The sequence below is a fragment of the Canis lupus genome, chromosome 17, assembly GCF_048164855.1.
Source record: "Canis lupus baileyi chromosome 17, mCanLup2.hap1, whole genome shotgun sequence".
NCBI lineage: Eukaryota > Metazoa > Chordata > Mammalia > Carnivora > Canidae > Canis > Canis lupus.
This window is the reverse complement of record NC_132854.1, coordinates 48,732,558-48,751,299: the sequence shown is the minus strand read 5'-3', so window position 1 is coordinate 48,751,299 and position 18,742 is coordinate 48,732,558. Positions and strand designations below refer to the sequence as shown.

The following is an 18,742-nucleotide window of genomic DNA, read 5'->3' as shown; positions in this document are numbered from 1 at the left end:
TTTTAATTGCAAGTGCATATATACTCTTATCGTTAATCTTCCTAATATTACCATGGGGGTAGTCCTCTAAATCCATGTTTACTGATCTATATATAAGTAGGGAGGTAAAAAGAAATTTCAACCCCAAATTCTCCCATTATGATATCATTATACATAGGAAAACAATTATAAATATGCCCACTGTACAAAAATAAATAGATTTATAAAAATGAGAACATGGCAGGAAGTAGTAGTGGGGTAGCAATTCAATATTTAAGTTATCCTCAAACAATATCGGAAAATAAAAAAAAGAAATTCTCTTTTTTAAAAAAGATTTTATTTATTTGTTCATGAGAGACACAGAGAGGCAGTGACATAGGCAGAGGGAGAAGCAGGCTCCCCACAGAGAGCCCTATGTGGGTCTCCATCCCAGGACCCTGGGATCATGGCCTGAGCCAAAGACAGATGCTCAATCCCTGAGCTACTCAGGCATCCCAAGAAAAAAATTTTTAATAAATGTAATTCATGTAACAGGAACTTCAAAATCTCATTATTGATGTATTATTCAACCAGTTATAACCTTTTAATAAAAATTATTTTAAAGGAAATTGAGTGAGGTATGACTTCAAGCCTTCTTATGTTATAGGGACTAAAATATTGTTTCATTAACATGAACACTGTATTTTTCAGAGTCCTCTAAGCTACTTAGAACATACAAGTGGAAGCTTCTCAATGGCTGCCTGTTAAATGGAGGTTTATGGAGAAATGTTGATAGTAAAATTGAAGCGATTATTAAACTGTACTTTTTTTGCCTTCATGCTGATACCAACTCTACAACCCCATAAATTATATATTTAATTATTTAAAAAGCAAATCTTTTTATTTAAATTAAAATTAGATTTTAAAGGATTTAATAGCTTGGTATTAGGCCAAATATATTTCCCCTTACATTAGAATTTTCTAAAGTAAAACCAAGATCCCTGAACATCCAACTGTATCTTTATTGGATTTAAGTAGTACTTAAATCAATAACATTCTAGTTTAAAAGAGGCTACTTGACTTTCAAGGCATTTAATTAAGGCCACATTCCATTAGCTAGAATAATCTGAACTTGGTTTCATCAATTAAATCATTTTGATCATTTTATCAGATCCTTCCCTTCTGAAGATTGTTGATTTACTTGTTCCTTATAGATCACACTTTACTCACAGAATATCAAACACTTTATCATTATGTGTATATAATCATAAAACATATAAGGAAATGAAAAACTTTCTTAGTCTCATTAATGGGTCTATGTAAATGCTCACGTGTAATTTTTGGTCTGAGACTGTAAATATTTATTATTCCCCAAATCCCATCTTCAGTCCCTTGTTGTCCCATCGCACACTCTAATAATGACAATGGCAGCAATGGCAGTTACTATTTATAAAACAATGGCTATACATAAGGCACAGCTTAGTACTCAACGTTATTATGTTTAAATTGCCATTAGGTATTATGTACTGTTAGTTTTTTAAAATAAAAACCAGTCCATGTTTATGAAAAATTATTTAGAATGAACAGATAGGCATTACAAACAAAATAAAATGCAACTATCTGGAAAAGCTATGATAGAATTGTTTTTTTGTTTTATTTTGTGTGTGTGTGTGTGTTTTAATTGTTTGAGCATGTAGTGTATGTAGTTGCCTCCTTTTAACCACATGGGCCAGTACTTTTTCTCCAGGTTTTCTTTATTCTGAGGTATTATTATTTTTCTCATTAATTAAAAAAATATTTTAGGGGATCCCTGAGTGGCGCAGCGGTTTAGCGCCTGCCTTTGGCCCCAGGATCGAATCCCACGTCGGGATCCCGGTGCATGGAGCCTGCTTCTCCCTCTGCCTGTGTCTCTGCCTCTCTCTCTCTCTCTCTCTCTCTCTCTCTCTGTGTGTGTGTGACAATCAAAATAAAATAAAATTAAAAAAATATTTTACTTATTTATTTGAGAGGACAGAGATAGTGACAAAGATAGTGAGAGAGCACAAGCTGGGAAGAGAGGGAGAAGCAGCCTTCCTACTGAGTGGAGAGCCTGATGTGGGGCTCAATCCCAGGACCCTGGGGTCATGACCTAAGCTGAGGGCAGATGCTTAACCAACTGAACCACCAGGTGCCCCTGTTTTTCTCATTTTTACCAATCAAGGGGAAAAAATAGAAACTTATTAGGTTGTTCTTTTGAGTACTTTGAAGCAAAATCTCTTATATGTGTAGATTATTGCCCATTTGCATTATTTTTTCCCTAATTTTCTATTTCTTTCTCCTATCAGATATGTTGCTAGTCCCATAACTACATATGTTTGGATTTTCCAATGATAGATTTAAAAAACATTGTCCTAGTGTCCCAAAAGCATTAATATGAATTTCACATTCATTTAATAATTTGTAATTAAATAAGTATTTATTGAATGATATTCTTGTGTCTGACATGGTTCAGGTAATAAAGGATAAAATATCAGCATAATTGATATGGTTCCTCCACATATGGGGATCATAGGCTAGGAGAGAGTGACTTATATTTAGAAATGGGACTAGTACTCCGAAGCAGTAGCCTTGAAACCAGAAACTAAACCAATTCTAGAAGGATACAGTTGCAAAGTATTTTGTGATTTTCTTTGTTCATCTTAGAGAATTCTTTCAGCAAGTTTTCCAAATATAATTGCTGGTATATTTATGTTCCTAAATTTGGCCTTCCTAGTGAGGAAACATTATGTTGGTATTTTAATGAAACAACAAATTGCACACCTGCTCTCCCTCACCTCCTCCTCCTCCTCAAGTTTATATTTGAAAAGAAGACAGAGGAATTCGTATGCATCCCTGACACAGCTATTTGGAGAACTTGGCATAAGACTACATTAGTTTCCCAATATTTCACTCTAGGATTAGTTCTTAGGGTTTCCTAAGAAATTACTACAAGCTGGAAAGCTTAAAACAACAGAAATTTATTCTCTCAAAGTACTGGATGCTAGTAATCTCAAATCAAGGTGTCAGCAGGCCCTCCCTGTTCTCTCTGAAAACTGTGGGGAAGAACACATTCTTGCCTCCTCCTGGTTTGTGGTGGTTGCCAGCAGTCTTTGGTGTTCCTCAACTAGAGCTGTACCACTGCAATTTCTGCCTTCCTCTTTACATGGCCGTCTTGCCTGTTATAGCTCTGTGTCTCTCCAAATCTCCTTCTTCCTATAAGGATGCCAGTCATTGGATTTAAAGCCCATCCTAATCTAGCATGACCTCATTTTGACTTGCTCACATCTACTCACATCTCATTTACAAATAATGTTGCATTAAATTGGTCTGATGGACCTGGATTTTGGAACCATGTACAGCTTTTTTGTTTAAGATCTCTTACCGTAAACTAATGTAGTTCTTGCTGTCTATTTAGAACCATGTTTTTACATTTTTGTGCATTTTTGTTGGTGCTTTTGTTGTTTAAAATGGCCTTCAAGCACATGCTGAAGGATGTCAAATGTTCCTAAGCTCAAGAAGGCTATGATCTGCCTTATGTAAAGAATAAGTCTATTGGATAAGCTTAGTTGAAGCATGACTTGCAATGAGTGCTGTTGGCCGTGAATTCAAAATTAATGATTCAACAGAATATATTATGTAATGTATCTTTAAACAGAAGCACATATAAAACAAGGTTATGTATCGTATTGGTTGTTATGACTGGAGGCTCATAAGAACCTAACCCTATATTTCTCCAGCAGTAACACTTCAGAATTTGGTAATTTAGTGTTCAAAGTGACTTTTAAAGAACATAGCTATTGTGAATGGCATGAATTTCTCTAAAATGAGAAAGCCTGGAGAAAAAAGACAGGCCCATGTAATTGTAAGAAAACAAATAAATGCTGTGCATGTCTAAAAAGATTCAGGCATACAACAAAATACTTGCAGTGACTGTTTTCAGACAGTGGTATTTTATTTTTCTTACTTACATTTGCTTGTCTGCTTTTTCTAATTTTTATTCCATGAACATACACACTACTTACCATAATAAAATTAATATACAATATCAAATAGAATTTATTTAAACAAAATATTTAATGTTATGTGCCTTAGCAGTACACAGTAGTGTACAACTACACAGTAGTTGTTCAATAACGGGTAACTTTCATTTCATTGTCTTTAGTACAACTGTCCACAGTGAACTCAATCCTGTCAGCAATCAGTTGAATGAGCTTGGAAGCAGATCCCCCTTTAGTCAAGCTATTAAGACCTGTTTAGCCTTGGCTAATGCCTCAATTACAGCCTTGTGAGAGACATCAGAGGATGCAAGTAAATCATGCCGAGATTTGGGACCCAGAGAAACCATGACATAAAAAATGTTTGTTTAAGCAGTAAGAATTGTAGTAGTTTGTCATGAAGCAATTGCTAAAGAGTATCAGAATGGATTAAACTTGTTGAATTTAGCAATTATACTGTGGCAGTTATCTAATATGCATAGGTTGATGGTAGGGGCAAGAGCAAAAACCAAGTAACAGTGTTTTGAAGTATAAATTGGTAGTTAGGAATTAGAAACAAAGAATAGGAGAATATTCCTGTATGCTGTAAATTCCTGGAGAATGGGACCAGTAGCTCAAGGGATTGAGAGGACTTGGAAAATTAGCAAAAAAAAAAAAGTGAATGATAAACTATTTATAAAGTTATAATGAGTATTTTAAATATTTTCTTCTAATTAGCTAGCTCTTAATGGAAAAAATCTTGCTATAAATGTGTCCCAGCCACTCCCAAGAAGATATAGAGATTTTATTTATTTTTTATTTATTTTATTTAAAAAAATTTTTTTGATATAGAGATTTTAGAATATTTTGGCAAATAAAGTATTAATCCAAAGTTTATAGTAGTAAAGAGTAAGAATTAAAGGAGAGAATAAAACAAAAATAAGTAAAATATTAGAGAAAGCCACTGTGAATATGTGTGTGTATGTGTATGTGCGCATCTGATTCCTTCAGCCAAATGAATACAAAATTTCAGTTAACTCAGGTCTAAAGAGGAATATGTACTATGTCAGCCATTTTAATTATAAAAAAATGTAATTTTACTTTTTCAATGGGAAAATGGCAATATTATCAGCACTAATATGAGATACCTGAATGTTAAAGGGTAGACATTTACTAAAAGTGTAAAAATGCTTTAACAAGAAAATGATTTTTATAAATTTGAAATTTAATAAAATTTCAGTTTATATGTAAAAATCTGTGTATGCCTCCCATATATGTAGTAGGATGCAGAGAGCTGCAATGCTACACAAAATGCAATATTTTTATTATTGAACATTTTTCAGTCTTTTCATTTTTGTTTTGTCTGACAAATCTTTTTGAAAAATAGGAATAAACTTTTGAAAAAAGGAATCCATTTAGAAGAATTGATAATACAGTCAATTAAAGAAAAGTCTGTTGTCCTTAAAAATAATTTTAAAGTGGTATATGGCCCACAGTTTCAAATCTTTGATTCTTTCTAGTTGTGTTAACAGATAAATTGTACTCAAATTCAGTGTCCATGTTCAAAACCACATTAAGAGCTTCTGTAAAAATTAAGAGAGCCTTCATGATGGGGGAAAAAGGGATTCTCTAACCCTCTCCCACCATTCTGTAGGTAATTAAGTTACAAAGAAATTAAGTCAACTGCACTTTTCTAAATAACCCCTGTATCCTAAATTTACCACCTGTTGGCACAGTGGCCTTGAGCAAGTTGTTTTATCCATGATTGTGCTTTCTATTGCCAGTCTCTGTGCATCCCAGCCTTCATCAAAGCACACTCCATAGTTACATCTATGATCATTTTTAAAGGACTTTAGCTATAAAACTCTTGTCACCTGAACAATTGTAGCTGAATGTCCCACAAGCTCCTTAAATTTAATAACATCTCTTTTGTAAATTTCCTCCTTTCAGCCTGAGTCTGCATCCTCTCATGTCTCTTAAGGTAATGGTGTCCTTTCCTTTAAAGCTTAAAGACATCAGTTCTAATGGTGGGATGGCCCATCAATTTCTTGACATCTTTTGATCATGCTATTAATAATTTTGATATTGAAATATATAGCATTTAATGAACACTTACTACATGCTAAAAGCTATTCTAAGCAGTATTACACATATATGTGTATGTGTATATATGTGCTATATATGAAAATTATTTAACTCAAAGAAACCTAATGAAGTAGAAACTATTAGACCTCATTTTATAGATGAGAAAAACAAATATGTATAAAGTCTAGGGTATCTGCTCAAGATATGCATCTAGTTAGTGAAAAAAAAAAAAGATTCAAATTCGGACAGGACCTCTTTACAGATGGAAAACCAAGTAAGTACCCCTCATGCAGTTTATTATAATTTGCAGCTCTTTATTCATTTTCACTTATTTTGAAGTTTTATCAAATGAATCACCTATGAGTTTTTATATAAAATATACATTTTATTTTTTGTTTTTATATGTGTCCTTCACTTTCATGAGAGTGTCCTCCACTGTATTTACATATTCAAAGACTTAAATGTCTTCTTTATCCATACATTTTTCTTTAACTCAATCATAAGCTCTTTCTCTGGAAGTTATAACTTTTCTTGTGGGCTCATAACATCTGTTGTAGTATATTATATTACTTTGCATTATAATGACTTAAATATATAAAACACTAAGTAATATATATTCCAAGCACAATGCTCAGCCTTCTGCATATATTTATTTAAATCATATACTATATATAAGGTCCTATTTTTACTTTATAGATGATAGAGCTAAAGTTTAGAGTTAAAAAATTTGCCCAAAATCACATTAAGGGTAGAATCAGGATTTTAACAGAAAATTCAGGGCAATCAGCTATAACATAATGTGTTTTCATGGGAGATGCATGGCCCTTGTCCAGAAATTTGAATTCTCTTGTAGAAGATATGACAAAGTCTTAGAAGTAAAATAATGAGGAGTAAAATAAAGTTTCGATAAAGCCACTATGCAATTTATCATTCAAATTGAGACACTTTTGAGAGCAAAGTCATACAGTTGATAATTATGTCAACATGTTTACATCAAGACTTGGGTTCAGAGTCACTTTGCATAAGTGGAACTATAAAGTAGTTCATTGTCAATACATGAAAATTAGCCTTTCTGTATGCAAAGCATTCTTGCTCCAGTTTCTGATCCAATATGGAAAGAAGCAGAAAATACTTCCAAAAGTCTCGGTTTCCCCAGACCTCTATCCAACAGGGATATTTTGGCCTATTCAGAGTTTCTTAGTTTTGATCCTTTGAGACACGTTAGATAATGTGACTCATTTTTAATGAATTGAGGGAAAACCTTTATTCAGTTACTACAAATTCATATTTCACCTTCTTGATCTGTCTTACCCACATTTTGGCACAGAATTTCTAGGATTAAACTTCAGCTTTGCCCTTATTCCTTGCTGACTTTCATGACCATAGCTTCTTCTCATATTTAGGCTCATAGATTGGATCTTGTTGATATTAACAAGTCAATTATCATCCGTCTTATTGAGTATTCACTCATTCAAGAAATAACATTTAGTGTTCACCTTAACACTGGGACATCTGGTGATACAAAAGCAAACAAGATGTAGCTCCTACTAACAAGGAGCTATCACAATCCAGTGGTAAAGACAATAGATGATAACAGTGAAAAGCTTCTTTTACCAAATCTTACCTACAAGTCTGTACTTTGAGAGAAAATATTTGTGGTTGTTTCACTTTACTTTGTGCCCATATTGCCCTGCTTGACATATTTCATAGTGTTCATATATGCTTACTACATGCTACCATGGCAGTTTAATTATACTCCACTGCTTTGAGAAGAAACTTAGCAGATATGACTCTATGTTTAGTGAGGAATGGTTGAATTTCAATTAGATACAAGTTAAATGACAATTTTTTACTTCTGCTGTTTTTGTATTATCCATAGAAAAGCAAGTATATGCGTTCAAATAAGAAAACAATCTCCATAATGTAAGAATAGTTAAGGATCTTAATGGTGGAAATAAGAAAATCATGTGTGAACATTTTTAATTCTGGATTTACAACTTCCATCGTTAGCTTCATGAATTTCAGAATTCTTATTCTATATATAAGTAAAATGACCATATTTTCCCTTTATAGAATAAAAATGAATGGAATATTTGTTATAGGCACTGATGTATAATCAAAGTATGTTGAACATAGGTGGGGTTGGACTAGGTCTCCTGTGGAATGAAAACAGATCATGGCTGTTTCTGCATCCAGGTTCTTGGTGTGTCACTGTAGGTGTCCTGATAGTATGGGATGGTCCAGGTTCTTGGTGTGTCACTTTAGGTGTCCTGATAGTACAGGATGGCACCAAAGATGTATCTTTAGGCAGGTAACCCAGTTTTTAAGGAGAGACAATATGGAGATCTTTGTATACAGTTGGTTTTGTATTGAAGAACCTTGCTAAGAAGGACTCTGACAAGCTAGAAAGTTGTGAAAGTAAAGTAGAAAAAAATAATAAAAGTAATAGGTTGCAAAGTAATTGAGCATAGAACAGGAAATTAAAACTATAAGACAATAGGAATTGTCTCAATTGAGGTATTTTTACCTCCAAGACTAAGAAAAAGTAGGAAAAACTTGTTGGAGGTCTGTATGTACATTAATGGCAGAGAACTGAGGTCCAAAAGAGCTGAAACTTTTGGATTTCAAGAAACTTATATTAAAATTGTCTTAAATAGGGATCCCTGGGTGGCTCAGCAGTTTAGCACCTGCCTTTGTTTGGCCCAGGGCGTGATCCTGGAGACCGAGGATCGAGTCCCACGTCGGGCTCCCTGCATGGAGCCTGCTTCTCCCTCTCTCCGCCCCCTCTCTGTCTCTTATGAATAAATAAATAAAATCTTTAAAAAAATAAATAAAATTGTCTTAAATAAGAAACAACTTAGCTAGGGGAAACACTATAGTACTCTAACTAAAGCAGTCTAGAGTGGAAATGAGATAAAACTTCCAGGTTGAAGAAGAAGAGAAAAATGAAGCCAAAAATAAAAGAAGAAAGGAAGATTGGAAGATTATAATAAATATTAGACTAAAAATATGTTGTCAGAATGGGTTGAGTTTGTAGTGGATCCAGAAACAACACGTAGCTAACTAGATAGGTGAGAGACACCAGAATTCCTCCATCAGAAAGAAAAGCCCTTATGTTAATTGTGGGATATCATGAGTAAGGCAGAGCTTTCCTGAAAAGAAGAGTATGAAATAGTCTTGCTATACCTGTTGGACACTAACAAATTTTCTGAGTGTTGTAGAGAACAACTGATTATAGTCGATAACTATGAAGTGCTCCAGTTGGGTATAGCATGGTGTTACTTCTGCTTGGAACAACTGGAATGCTTGGAAAATGCAGGAAAAACATTAAAGTTGTTCTAGAAATCCTTTAAAAATTGTTATGATGGAAAACCACCAAAAACTGATCTATATCAAGGGAAATTGTGGGCAAGAGAAACTATTGTCTTTAAGACTTTACTTGCTTCAATGTATCTGGAATTATCACAATAGAAATGGTGAAGAGGCTTGTTAGTATCTCAGTAGGGTACGTCTACACTTCAAAGAGCTATGCATTGATCCATCATAAGTTCACAATTTGTTGCACTTGGAATTTACTGCCCAGGGAACCTGGCTTGGACTAAAGGCATAGGACAAGCACATGGATCAGATGGCCCCCCACATTATCAAGCACAGAGAGAAACTGACACAAATAAGGAAAGAGGAAGAAGAAGAAAAGACACTGACTAATCGGGTTCCTGAGTGGTTCAATCAATTAAGTCTTTGAAATTTGATTTCAGTTCAGGTTATGATCTCAGGGTCATGAGATCGAGCCCCATGTCAGGCTTGGCATTCAGTGCTAGAGTCGGCCTGAGGTTCTCTCTTTCCCTCTTCTACTGCCCCTCTCTGTGCTCTTTCTCTCTTTCTTTAAATAAGTAAGTAAAATCTAAGAAAGGAAAGACACTGATTGGAGAAAATACTCTTTGAAATGAATGGGTTATCTCATTCCTGCAGCCATGCATGGCTATCAGGCCAACACAGACCTACATGAGATGAAACCCTGAAAATTGTTCTCAGTCATCCCCAGATATGATGGTTAAATGACACATATTCTGAAACCAACAATCATCAATAAAGTCCTCTGTAAAATATTGGCCGATCGATGTACGTGGGCTTTGGCATGGTAGTATCACTTTGAAATTCCAATTTTGACAGTTCCTTTTCATTCAAAAATCTCCACAAAGAATTTTCCTTATTTCAGGTTTCATTTAAGAAATATTAGTTTTTGACTAGACATTTCACAGTAGTCTCTCCTAATATATTTGTCATCTTAAAAAATGGTAAAATAAAATCAAAAGAGGTTTCCTTCTTTTTCAAATCCATGACTTACATTATATTATGTATGGCAAAACTTTATAATATGTCTAGCCAAAAGATGATTTTAAAAGTATGAATATCTTGTGAGAAAAAAAATGCAAATAATATTTGAATCAAATTATGATTACTTCAAATGAATAAAGATATTTAAATGTAAACAGTTGCTCATCTAGTTTCTATGCTGGCACTAAAAATGCATAATTTATATTTGCCTCTGAATTTCAATGTTGAGTTACTATAATAAATTACTATTACATAATTTTCCATTTCTAATTTATGGTGACAAAACATAGAATATAATCCATGTATTTTTTGTTTACTTACATATATTTTTATTCAAATTCACATTTTAAAATCTCAAAAATATTAAATAATAGAAATATTTTTCTTCATTTCTTCCATAGAATTTGATTGTTATGGATTTTGTGCATTTAACACATTATGCAGGATGGGATTTTTAAAAAATGATTATTTAATACACATAAGCATTCCTCAATTAAGAATAAGTGAGGTTTAAAGAAACTCAGTTGTATGAATGTTTCAACAATGCCTGGAACACAGTATTTCATATTAGTAATGTTATATATGAGTCTGAAATTTTCTTGTTTTGCCCACCAAAATATTTTTTTTATGATTTTATTTATTTATTCATGAGAGATACAGAGAGCGAGGCAGAGACACAGGCAGAGGGAGAAGCAGGCTCCCTGCAGGAAGCCTGATGAGGACTTGATCCCTGGATCCTGGGATCACGACCTGAGCCAAGGTAGATGCTCAACCAATGAGCCACCCAGCTTTCCCATGCCCACCAAAATCTACTTCTTCAATAATAAGCTTGGGCCATAGTAAAGTTTTGTGTACCTTCATATGTAAACAATTAGAATGAATGTATTCCTATGACAAAATATATTCTTAAATTAGTAAGAGTAGTCATAAATTTAAAAATGTGTAGGCTCATTAATGACTGAGCTCCAACAGCTCTCCCCACTGACAAACCCTAAAACTCCTTTCCTTTCCCTTCTTTTGGTTTTGGCTACATCTTGACTAGCAAGGACCGGCTCATAGATTATGGAGGAAAATGAATCATAGATACCAGGATTTTGAATATAGGAGTAAGCTGGTATCTGGGAAGATAGAGAAAAGAAAGATTAGCAGATGTTAAGAGACGAATAAATCTCTTTCATCTTTCTGAGAATATCTCTTCACTTGTCTCTCTAATCACCCCCTTCCTCATCCTTTCCTTCCATTCCCATAATTCTTTGATGACCAGTTTCCTTTACTACTATCCTTGGTTATCACTAGGCTCTTGTTCATTTTATTACCTTTATTCAATACAGTTGTCACTGAGCTTTTAATTAAAATATCTTTCTGAAAGCTAGAGCATGGCCTTTAAAATTTTTGTTTCATATTATATTATAATAGCAAAGAGGAAATAAAAGCATTTTAAGCTTTGAAAAAATTCTCTTTAGTCATATCTGTACATAAAATGTTATTGTCTTTATGAAAAAATGATTTAATACAATTTGGTTAGGTACACAGCAATCCCTGGGCATCTTCTTGTGGGGAATAGAATATGGGTAATCTCAGCTGTTCTCCACATGCCTTTTATTCTTCTTTGGGAACTAGGTAGTTAGGCCAGGGATATTATTTCTCATGGAGTTGGCTGTAACACAGGATAGAAATTCTGACTGCATGTGTACTTTTCTAAGCATTGGTAATCTTATACTTACTAATATTCAATCGGCTAAAGCCAGGCATTTGCAAAAGTCGTAGTCAAGGGGTGGAAAAAAATATCTTCAACAATTTAAATGGGATGAACATTAAAGTCAAATAGTGAAGAGTGTAGTACATGGATGAGTAAAATAGTGAGGCCATTAATATAATATACTACTGTTCCTCATACACTATTCTGGAATGTTGGAGCAAAGAATTCTAAGAATCATCCAGGAATAAAATAAGTAAAAAAAAAAAAAAAAAGTAATGAAATAAGTTATTTTGACCTAGTCATTCCAAAAAAATTTAAGTTTTCTAGAAAACTCTCAAAACTTTCATCTCTTATGTAATTTCTACACATTCTCCACATTCTCCAAAGTCCTACTTGTTTCCAATATAATATTCTTTGTAATATGATCACTTTTTTACTAAGATCTTCAGTACATCATTTGATTTTTCCTTTAGTGGGAAGCTCTTATAAAACATAAAGCAGAGATATATATTGAATTGAACCGATGGTTAAGGTTGGGGAGAATTGATAGTGTTGTTATATTTCTCTATCCATTTCTATTTTTAAGTTTTTTTTTTAATTTAACTTAATCTTAAATTCCAGTATGGTTAACATACAGTATTATATTAGTTTCAAATGTATAATATAGTTATTCACAATTCCATATGTTCCATCCATTTACTTTTAATCTATATAGGTGTGTTTTGTACTTAAAGTAGCCAGAGATATATGTTTAAAAAAAAAACATATTGAGTTGATATGGAAAAAATACCTAATCCTATTACATTATTTTTTTTCTCTAGCTTTCAGCAGATGAAAAAATACTTAGAGTGGAAGGTGGTCTGTAACTTTTCCCCTTTTAACAGGAGAACTAATAAGAATTTAGAAACAGACTGATTCTAAGGAGGATGAATATTTTTGTAACTGATTAAGAAAGGAAGAAAGTGGTATGAGAAAAGATCAAATTGGTAAAGACCAGATAATAGAGAAATTTTGGTCATGATTTTGGCCTAAAAAGCAAGGTGATTATATTTTTAATTCTGTATGTAATAGTAAGCCCATGGAAGATAAACAGAGTGATGACATAACTGACTTACTTTATGAAAAGAACATACTAGCTCCTGTTTTGAGAAGACTCTAATAAGACAATGACCAGTCTGGGAGACCAGCCTGGTGGTTTGTAGTTATCTTAGCAATTGTAGGTGGTAGAATGGGCTTGGGTAGTGTTAAGGAATGCAATATTCACTATGTTTGTTAGAAAATGTTAAAGCAGATTTATTCAGAGGGGGCTACTACAATGGGGTCTTATAGTAGGGGTGATGGATGGAACTCAACTCTGAACAAAATAAGGAAAAGAAGAAAAAATGGAAATTTATAGCCAAGGAGCAGGATGGAGTTTAGGTGGATGGAAAATTACTAAGAGGAATCATTGAGGAAAAGGAGGGATTCTGACTAAATCAATCACACAGGATTCTTGCAGAAGCAAGCCAGGGTGGGATGCTTGGGTGGCTCAGCGGTTAAGTGCCTGCCTTCGGTTCAGGGCATTATCCTGAATCCCAGGATCAAATCCCACATCAGGCTTCCTGCATGGAGCCTGCTTCTCCCTCTGCCTGTGTCTCTGCCTCTCTCTCTGTGTGTCTCTCATGAATAAATAAATAAATTCTTAAAAAAAAAAGAAGCAAGCCAGGGTGATCATATATCACCTGGGGGATCTCAATCATATATAAAGGGTGGGAGATTCTGTTTAAACTGACTTCACAGAATTCTTGTGGGCTTGTGAGAAACATGAGCCTATGTCCCTCAAGGATGGGGCTCAAGGATGGGGCCTAGTAGAACTCAGGGCCTGCCTAAAATTTGGTCAAATGAATAATATTGTCAGTGGTGATAAAAGAGATAATAAGTAATATATAATTCTCAGTATTTTTCAAAGCTGGATCCCATAGAAAAAAAGTTTTAAACTCTAGACTTTTTTTAAAAAGATTTATTTATTTATTTATTTATTTATTTATTTACTTACTTACTTACTTACTTACTTATTTGAGAGCTAGAGAGCCCGAACTGCAGAAGGGACAGTGGGGGAAGGAGAAGCAGACTCCATGCTGAGTGTGGAGTCAGATGCAGAGTTGGATCCCAGGACTCTGATATCATGAACCCAGCTGAAATCAAGAGTTAAATGCTGAACTGACTGAACTTCCAGGTTCCTCCATAAGACTTTTTGAAACATTGGTCTTAAGGTATGAAAGATGAGTTATATTCCCAAGATTTTTGGCCTGAGGAACTGGAAGTATGTGGTTTTCATTTAGTTGGCCTTGGGTATTTAAACATAGATTATTATAATAAATTTAAATAATGACATTTTGTATTTAGAAAATACATTTGGAAGTCAAAAATGTTTGAAAGGTAATTAGTTATAAATTAGGGAGTTTTATTTTTAATTTTTTAAATTTTTTATTTTTTTTTTAATTGATTTCCTTAGTTGAAGTGGACATCTGAATTAAGAGGTGAAATTGAATTATGTTTATAATAAGCTTAATATATATATATATTAAAAAAACATATCTCATCTGTTACATATAGGTATAAGTAGGAATCACCATCTTTTCTTGGTCTTCTAAAACTTAGTAATAATAATAATAATATTTATTTTGACTCTAGGAATATATTATTGCTTTTGGTTTACTGTTTGAAAAAGGAATGCAGTTCCAGTGGGTTTCATTAGGCTCTTCCTAACATAAATGCTGTTTTGTGCGGGTAACTATTTCAACCAGAAATTCAGAAACTAGGGATTTAAGAGCCCATGATACTAATTAGGTATGTGTCAGCTGAAAATATCACTTTCTCTCATCAGTGCACAAGAATGTTATCCTGGACCACAGAAATGAATATTAACTTAGAGCTGGTATCCAATCCAATCAATTTCCCAAATTTTGGTTATTGCCCTTCCAATGATTAATGATCCTGGTGAATGTTTGCAGATAAATTTCTGTAGTGATAGCAGAAATATTTCTAGTAGATACTTGGATGTTATTTCTCAAGATTACCTACAATTATCTCATTTCTAGATATCCGAAGTCTACTTCAGTAGAGAAACTGAAAGTAGGTGTAGAAATAATCCCTAATGTCAGTGCTCTGTTTGTCAAACCTAGCATAATTTTTGGTCATTAATAACAAGACAATCCATTTGACAAAATATCAATCTCAGTCCTATAGACTCCCTGATAAATTAGCAGCCTTCCTGTTTGGTAATTTCTGTGTAAGAAATGAGTCTGGTGATTTCTCTGATCTCAGTCTTAGACTATCCACTTTGTATCAGGGAATGTATTTCAAGTATTGCACCCCATCAATAAACCCCGGGAGACGTGCCATTCCTGGCCCCTTTCCACAGATGCATGTACTTTCTTCACTAAAGGTGTCCCCAAAGCTTTGGTGAAGGAATGTTCTCTGGGCCTTCTTAGTTGAGGAATAGTTTAGGATATTACACATGACAAATGCATTATATATATATATATATCTCCTGTATTCTTTTTTTGATATAAGCTTTTTTCCTCCTGCATTTGAATATGTAATTTCATTGTAATTTCATGCATCTGCTGGAATCTGATTTTACTTAAAGATAGTAAGAGAGTATGGAAAATGGGAAGGACTGAATTCTCTTTGGAAGAAACTGCTTTGGTCAAATAATTTTACGATTTTTGAGTAGGACAGGAATAGTCACATCAGACAGAGGTAATGTCTCAGTTGGAAATAAAGGTTGGAGTCTGGATATTTGGTGTATTTTAAGACATCCAAATTTCTCAATAGGTCCTTATGCCTACATTCAGTGTTTTATTCTTTTCCTATCAAAGCTCTGTCACATTTGATGCATTGTCAGATTGTTAATTCGACCTACATAAATTGAAAACCCTTAGGATCGAGTTTTAGTTTGATTTTCATGTATCTCAGCCTAGAGGCAAAACGAAATGAGAGAGAATGAAAATCTTTGGTTATCTGTCTGAGTTTTGAGCTGAGAATTTAGAACCTTGAGCTTGTTACACATTTTCTTTAAGCTATTCAGCAAAATTAAAAGCAACCAGCCCACCCTAGAGCCTTGAATTCCTCATATTCTTCTTTCTGTTATTTTTGAGAGGTGACTCAATCTCTCAAGCCTTGTCATTAATAGACACTTTATTCTAGGTGACCACAGGTAATAATTTAATTAGCTGTTATTCCACAGAATGTCATAGGCTTCCAGAGTCCCATGTCTTAAACCAACTTCCTTCAGCCACAAACCATGTAAAAAATACCATCTTCCTAAAATGTTCTTAAAGTTTTCTTACCCACAATTAATCCAGCTACCAATTTATGTATCAGTCAGTGATTTTAATAAATAATCAAGGCATATTCTAAGTGATCCTTTAAATATTGAGTAACTAAAAAATATTGTTGAGGTCCAAGGACCTATGGTCTAAGCTAAGATTCCAGAAATAGTACCTTCAGAAATGAATAATCCAAGATTTTAATTATTTTGCAATTTCAGACACCTCTATTAGGAAATTGACCCAGTGACCACCTAAACTGTAAATTGTCACTGATGAGGCAGAGAGAGAGACAGAGACAGAGAGAGACAGAGGGACAAAGAGAAAGAGATGATTCCCATGGAAAGTTTAAAAGAGAGCAAAAATGATTGACAAATGTTCAGTACAGTAGCAATCCTTGTTGTTCAAATTTAAGTCTAAAACCTTTAAACAGTTGCTTATGAGTTCTTTATATGTTTGTTGGCCTTTTTGGGGTTTCAAATTTAGATTGGTTGAGTGGAAAACAGACTTCTATCCTAGAAGATAATTCTTGCTAGACTACACATATGGAAGTTATGATTGCTAATGTCTGCATATCTGGGTTTAAGGACAGCAAATGAGGAAGGATTGGCAGGAATGATCTACTCTTGATAGAAATTGAATCCTTACTTTTCCTCTCTATTCCACACTGTTTTTACTAGGTACCTGAGATTTCATTTTTTTTTCCCTCCCGTTGGAAAACACATTTAGAGTTCTGATTTATTTATTAATTTTTAGTACTTTTTTTTTAAAGTTTAATTCCAGTGTTGTTAACAGTGTTATATTAATTTCAGGTGTACAATATAGTGATCCAGCAATTCTGTACATCACTTGTGCTCATTGTGATAAGTGTACTCTTAATCCTCTTCACCTATTTCAGCCATCCCCCCACCCACCTCCCCTCTGGCAACCATCAATTTGTTCTCTACAGTTAAGAGTCTGTTTATTGGTTTGTCTCTCTTTCCCTCCACCCTTGGCTTGTTTATTTTATTTCTTAAATTCTATATATGAGTGAAATCATATGATATTTGTCTTTCTCTGCCAGACTTATTTGACTTTATATTATACTCTCTAGTTCCTTCTATGTCATTGCAAATAGCAAGGTTTCAATCTTTTTTATGACTGAATAATAGTCCATTGTGTGTGTATGTATGTGTGTGTGTGTATGTATACACACTCTTCACCTCTTCTTTATCCATTAATCTACCAGTGGACTTTTGGGCTGCTTCCATAATTTGGCTATTATAAATAATGCTGCAATAAACATAGGGGTCCATGTATCCCTTTGAATTTGTTTTTGTATTTTGGAGATAAGTACCTGGTAGTGTAATTACTGGATTGTAGTACCTGGGACTTCTAAGTCCTAAATCTATCTATGGATCTGTAAACCTCAAAGGTTCTCTTCCTGAGTACCCCTATGCATAATTTTGGTAGGATTTCTTCTTTTTCTTTTTCTTTTTTTTTTTAAGATTTTATTTATTTATTCATGAGAGACAGAGAGAGGCAGAGACACAGGAAGAGGGAGAAGCAGACTCCATGCAGGGAGCCTGACGTGGGACTCGATCTGGAGACTCCAGGATTACACCCCAGGCTGGAAGTGGTGCTGAACCGCTGAGCTACCCAGGGATCCCCGGTAGGATTCTTTCCTACTGTAACTATAGTAGGGAGGCTGTGTGTCACCCTGTCATCTTGATGCAAACAAAAGAAGATAATGTTAAGTATTTAAAATGAAGTTGCAAAATTTAAATCAGCTTTATAAGCAAGCGAAGCACAACGCTGAAAAAAATTAATGGTGAGCAGTTATATTATTACTCCATATTCCCAGTTTTTTTTTAAAGATTTTATTTATTTATTCATGAGAGATACAGAGAGAGAGAGAGGGAGAGGCAGAGACACAGGCAGAGGGAGAAGCAGGCTCCATGCAGCGAGCCCAACGTGGGACTCTATCTTGGGTGTCCAGGATCAGGCCCTGGGCTTAAAGTGTTGCTAAACCACTGAGCCACCCGGGCTGCCCCATATTCCCAGTTTTAATGTCTTATTATCAGAATTTACTACTTTTTAAAAAACATTTAAAACTGTCACAACTAACCGAATGAATATTTCCATTACTATTTTTTTTTTGAGAAAATATGTTGTTGTCCTTCTTCTATGCTGCTCCTCTTACACTAAATTTGACCTCAATCGCTAATAGCAAATTAAGTAAATTGGACCCATCCTTTCGTGGGAAAAAAAAAGGTGGGTATAATATTAATTAGCTTGATGAATTGTAGAACTAACAAAGAATTTGAAAATTATAGGTCAAAGTTTAAGAAAATATAATAATCTACAGCTTTATCTAT

At 34.1% G+C, this 18,742-nt stretch overlaps 1 pseudogene; it reads left to right on the top strand.

Annotated features, from left to right (window-relative positions):
• The first annotated feature begins 8,143 nt into the window (after nucleotides 1-8,143).
• On the top strand, nucleotides 8,144-9,780 carry LOC140607741 (NEDD8 ultimate buster 1-like; annotated as a pseudogene).
• Nucleotides 9,781-18,742: the final 8,962 nt, after the last annotated feature.